At 50.7% G+C, this 5,718-nt stretch overlaps 1 long non-coding RNA gene across 1 annotated transcript; it reads left to right on the top strand.

The window, feature by feature from the left end:
* The first annotated feature begins 1,096 nt into the window (after nt 1-1,096).
* LOC129692374 (uncharacterized) lies at nt 1,097-2,200 on the top strand. Its single transcript, XR_008722700.1, has 3 exons — nt 1,097-1,204; nt 1,478-1,691; nt 2,072-2,200. It is a non-coding gene; the product is annotated as an uncharacterized LOC129692374 (long non-coding RNA).
* The last annotated feature ends 3,518 nt before the right edge of the window (nt 2,201-5,718 follow it).

Genomic DNA, 5,718 nt, shown 5'->3' on the forward strand with positions numbered 1-5,718 from the left:
AGGCACTGAACAAGGAAAGCACGTACTTCATCTTGTAGGGAGCCCCGGGCATTACTCAGTGTGCTGCGCCCCCTCGGCAGCCAATAGCTGTTGTTGTTCTTAATATTGTTGTTGTTGTAATTGTTATAGATTTTCTAATGGGTGACTTGAGAGAGATGAGGCACTTTGCCAGCCTCTTCTGATGTCACATCCTTTGTCCTTCACCCTCAGCTGGGACACTAGCCTCAGAGACAGAGGGGACATCTTAGCCAAAGCATAATGACATGAACATCTAGACCACAAGAGCAGTCTTACTCCACAAACTGGCTGCTAGTTACTGCCCTCCTAGCCTGGCGCCCTCATGCCAGGTCTCTCTCTGGGGCCTCTGCACCTCAGTGATCTTGTCAGGGGAAGGAGACAGAAGACCTCATTCCCTACTTCAGCCCAGTGCCCAGCACTTCATTTGTGGTCTTTCCCACTGCCCACGGGGAAGCAGGGGCTTCCCTCTCATTCCCACAACCGTATTGATCCGTCAGACTCTTGGCCGGAGCCAGTCCATGGGGATGGAATGGAATAGAGCTGCCCTCTTGCCTAGGCTATAATCAGTCACTAATAAGTAATCACAGGCTTGGCTGTAGTCCCACCCATGCATTCAGCTCTCTGCAGCTGGCCACAGTCCTTGACAGTGGCAGGAACAGTTTGTGGCTTCACCATGACCTCCCTGGTGTCATTCTGACGACAGTCCAACCCAACTCCGCCCCACGAGCATTCCTCGGCTATGGCATTTCTCCTGACCCTGCTAGAAGTTCTCCTGGCCCCTCCCTAATTCGTCCTCGGCCTCACCAGCTGAGTCTCAAAACGTAGCCTCTTCTTGGGATCCCAGCAGATGCCCCAGATGGATGGTCATGGTGTTGTCCCTCCCACTCATTAGAATAATCGTGCATTCTAAACTGCTCTTGAGGGCGGGGACAAAGCGTTACTCCCGTTTTACACACCAAGGCCCTACCTCGTACAGTGCCTTGCTCGCTCACAGGGGGTATTCAGAGGGGGAAATGAGATGAAAAGGAGGCAGAGAGAGAGGGTAGAAAGAGATAGAAACTGAAGAGGGGGAGAAATTTCCAGCCCTGACGTGGCTTAGGAGGCCCTTTGAGACCAAGTCCTTTCGCTCTAGCCCTTCTCGTCACCGTCCAGCCCTACTGGCTGCCAGGGAGTGCCCAGAGCACAGGTGAGTTTTCAGGCATGCTGTCAGCTCGGGGGAGGGGGGGCAGGGACCTGGAGGCCCCTCACTCGCCTTACTCCCTTCCACATCTGCTCACTAGCCTTTCCATCACAACTATTTCTGCCTTCCCATCCAGTCCTCCTCATCTTCCCACCCAGTGTAAGTCTCCTCTGTGGCCCCCAATCCCTATCCATCATGACGTGCACCCATTTACACACCCATTTATCCTTTTGTCATTAAAAAGCAAAGAGGTCCTTTTATCTATGTGTATGCCTGCAGGAGGTGACATCAGCCACCAAGTGCGCTTGGAGGCCAGACGAAGCTGTTGGATTCCCTGGAGCTAGAGAGACAGACAGCTGTGGGCTGCTTGGTGTGGGTGTGAGAATTGAACGCTGGTCCTCTGCAAAAGCAACGAGTGCTTGTGACCACTGAGCCATCTCCTCGGCCCCACCCGCACCCTGTCTTTCTGTGGTTTGACCCCACCTATGTGAGTGTAAGTTTCACTAAGGGAAGGTTTGGGTACTGTGCTCCAAACAGTCCACCCACACTGAGAGCCTTGCTCCCAAGCGAGGTGCTGGGTAGGAATCAGCAAAAGGATGATTCTTCCTTCCAGATCCTCCCACTCATCCCTGGCTTTCCCCAAGAATCGTTTTCTGGCTGGTGTTGGTCCTGGGCTTTGTACCCATGTCACTAATTGGATCCTAGGCCTACCTTAGCCCAGGTCCCCAACAGGAAAGATCTGAGACAAAGATTTTTTTTAAGGATGCCAGGGAAAGGAGGGGAGTAGCAGGGAGCCAACGAAAGGATTAAAGGGTCCCTCGGACTCTGCCATGACTCCCACTCAGTATACACTGAGGCCTTTACCTCCAATAGGGTGGTCTAAAGGTGGAACTGAATACCCCTCAGAGGCTAAAGGCTCCGTCTCCGGCTTGGCGCTATTGGAAGGTGATAGTAGGGTAAAGAGGCAGGCCGGCTCAGTTCATGGCAGGGAGGAGAGGTAAGTTCTCCAATTACGAGGTACCCGGGGTCTCTTCCTCTTTTGTTCTCAGCCGTCAACTGAACAGTCCCCTCTGCCACTCGTTCTGCCAGGAGTGTCACCAAAGACCCACAGCAATGAGGCTAATCTATCAGGGAGTGAAAACTCCAAAACCACGACCCAGGCTTTTCTCTTTACAAGCTAACTTATGGCAGGCGTTTCTCACAGTAACAGAGGACCGGCGGGTGTGGATGATGTTTGTAGTTACAGCCTTGTCAGGGTGGAGGTTTCAGGGAGGGCCAGGGGGGTTAATGTCCAGATGAGTCTCAGAAGGTTTGATCCAGGCCAGTCATCACAAGCACATTGCGGGGCTCCTCAGCCGCTAATGACTGCTGCCAGACTGTCAGGTGGGTTGTCTCTCTAGTCAGGAGGCAAGGCAAGTGGGCCAAGCAGATGCAAGTGACAGGTAGATGGAGCTAGAGCAGGTTGAGATCCCTATACGGTCCAATAACCCTTTCACGGGGATTGCGTATCAGATCTTTATAATACAATTTACGACAGTAGCTAAATTACAGTAGTGAAGTAGCAACAAAGTAATTTTACGGCTGGGCGGTACCACAACGTGAGCAACTGTATTAAGGCGCCACAGCATTACGAAGGTTGAGAACCACTAATGTCTGTCCTGCCTTGAGCTGAGTGCCCCTTTCGGGCAGGATCCTTAGCCATTCCTCAATGCTGACCCAGTCCGGGTGCCGTGCGTGCCTAGTAATGTGAGGGACACTTGTCTCTTGGGTAGCTGTGGAGTGTTCCTGCCTAGGTGGAGCCTCTAGAATACATGGCCCTGAAGCCCGAGTCTAGTGAAGGAAAAAACTGGGTATTATTCCTAACCACAGCTAAGAGTCCTATCTGTTCCTTCCTTCACTCATCCGTGAACAGATGGCCTCACATGGATGCTGCAAGCCCTGGGTTTCCCAGGAGATGCTTCTAGGAGGCCAGATGACAGCTGCCTCCCTCGCCTTCATGAGCAAAGAGAGCGATTTCCTCACCCTTCCCTCACCTGACACAGACAGTGTAGGTGTAGATTTTCTTAGCCCCCAGGGGTGAGAACTAGGAAGCCAGTTTTTGGCCTTTTTTTTACCCCCCCCCCGTCTCCATTTTATATTATATATGTATGTGTTTTTACTGCATGTAAGTCTGTGCATACAGGTGCGCACGCGCCCAGAAGAGGGCATCGGATCTCTGGAGCAGAGATGCTGTGTAGATAGTGGGACTCTTCTGGAAAAGTCTCCTGGAAGAGCAGCCAGTGCTTTTAACCGACGAGTCACTGCCTGTGCTATCTCCTCTTGTCTTTGCTGAAGATACGATCAATTACTGAGTATGAAAATCCAGCAGTGTGATGGGACTTCTCAGGCCTGCCAGCAGTTTAAATAATGACACAGAAGCTTATTAATATTTAAAGGCAGCTGGGTGCAGTGGCTCATGCCTGTATTTTCGACACTCGGGGAGGCCGAGGCAGGCAGATCTCTGTGAGTTAAAGGCCAGCCACGTTTACAAAGTGAATCCAGGACAGTCAAGGATACACAGAGAAACCCTGTCTCAAAAAATAAAAATAAAAACTTTAAAACTTAAGTGTTTAACTGGCCATCCCGAATCAGCTAGCTCATTTAATCCATCCTGAATATTTTAGCCCACGACCCCCACATGGCTCTCTGCTCAGCCAGGTAGATCTGTTTTTCTCCCATGTCGCTGGCAGATCTCCCACCTCTAAACTTCTCCCAAAGTCCCTTTCTCTGCCCATGGCAGGAAATGGAAGGTGGAACTTTCCACCTTCCATTTCCTGCCCAGCTAAGGGCAGCCTGGGCCCAGGTCTTCGACTGCATTTCAACAAATGTCCAGGTGGTAATCCAGAGCAGCCTCCTCCATGCCAGCCTCATTGCACAGCAGGCTTTGACTGCCTGGTTGTCCCAAGACATCCATGACATCCATCAGTAGACTTTCCTCTACCCTTCTAGAAGATTCCTTGGTCTGCTTGGATTGGTCGAAATCCTAGCCTGAGGTCTGAGGTAGGGGGAGTAGCTGACAAGCCACACAGAATTTAATTTGATATTAAATGCTGTTGATTAAATCCCAAGCCCTCTTAACAGCTCCTTCTCACTCTCTCCTCCTCTCCCCTTTCTCCTTTCCTCCCCTTCCCTTCCTCTCTCCACTCCTTGCAATGAAGATAAACAAAGTTGATAACCTTGGACATGCCCTTGCCTCTGGCCAGCAACATCAAGAGCCTTCTGTGTTATCAGGCAGTAGATGACATTTTCCCTATTTTCAGGTCAAACGGGTTTGTGTCCTCAGGAAAGCAGGAGCTCGGCTGGCTGAGAGGAACACTGTGACAGGGGCCTGAACCAAGTGCTGATGTCCATTAGTCAAAGCAGGTCCCCTCTCTACCTCATCCCATCCACTCCAGCTGGGGCTGTCGGCTGAGGAGCGGGGGAAGTGTCACAGATTTTCTGATCCTCCACCTAGTGCAGTGGTACTCAACCTTCCTAACGCTTCCATTCTTTCCATACAATTTCTCATGTTGTGGTGCCCCCCGCCCAGCCACAACATTATTTTCATTGCTTCTTCATAACCTTAAGTTTGCTGCTGTTATGAATCGTAATGTAGAAATCTGTGTTTTCCAATGGTCTGAGGCGACCCCTGGAAAAGGGTCATTTGACCCCCAAAGAGATGTAGCTTATTGCCACTAACATTTGCCACTAACAATTGCTGTCTTTCTTGCCACGCTGACCAGTTCTTGGAAGAATGTGTAAGCTTCCAGAAACAAGTGGGCCAGTTCTTTCTTTTTTTTCACCTGCGCCCACACCTGCTCACAACCCTCACGAGTACTCCCCTTCATGTGACACCACCAGATTATTATCCTACATTCGAGACCCTCACCAGTGACAACCATCAGAGCTGGGAATTCCCTGCCTCCAGAACAATGAGTTAAACAATCCTCTTTCTTTGTAAATTACCCAGTCCAGGCATTCTGTTACAGCTGCAAAAAATGAACTAAGATGGATGTTGAGTTGGGATTTGAACTCAGGCCCACCTGAGCCCAGAGCCCCGTGTGTTACAAACAGGCATCCCCACCGGCCTGCCCTCAGAGACCTAGCAGCAGCTTACAATCCCTAGATCTCGCTCATCTCTCATTTATCTCATTCCCCTCCTTTCTTTTTACTCTCTCACTCTCTTTCTGTCTCCTTGTCTTTCTGTCTCCCTGTCTGCCTCTCTCTCCTCATGTCCCCACTCCAAGATGGCCTTTTGCTCTACTCCTTCCCAACAAACCTCTTACACAGATCTGTTGTGTGGCATAGTTTCTCGGTGGCACACCTTGGCAGAAGCCTGCCAAAGGTACCACAGCCCCTTGCTGCTTTATCCTAACACCATGCTCCATCCACTTTCATGCCTTTCCCATAGCCACATTCATGATGGTCACTATCATCACCACCTTCACCAAATTCCTTCACATGGTAACCCCTGTCGTCACTTACACTGCCAACCGCTAACA

Source organism: Psammomys obesus, unplaced genomic scaffold (assembly GCF_907164565.1).
Source record: "Psammomys obesus unplaced genomic scaffold, mPsaObe1.curated_primary_1811, whole genome shotgun sequence".
Classification (NCBI taxonomy): domain Eukaryota; kingdom Metazoa; phylum Chordata; class Mammalia; order Rodentia; family Muridae; genus Psammomys; species Psammomys obesus.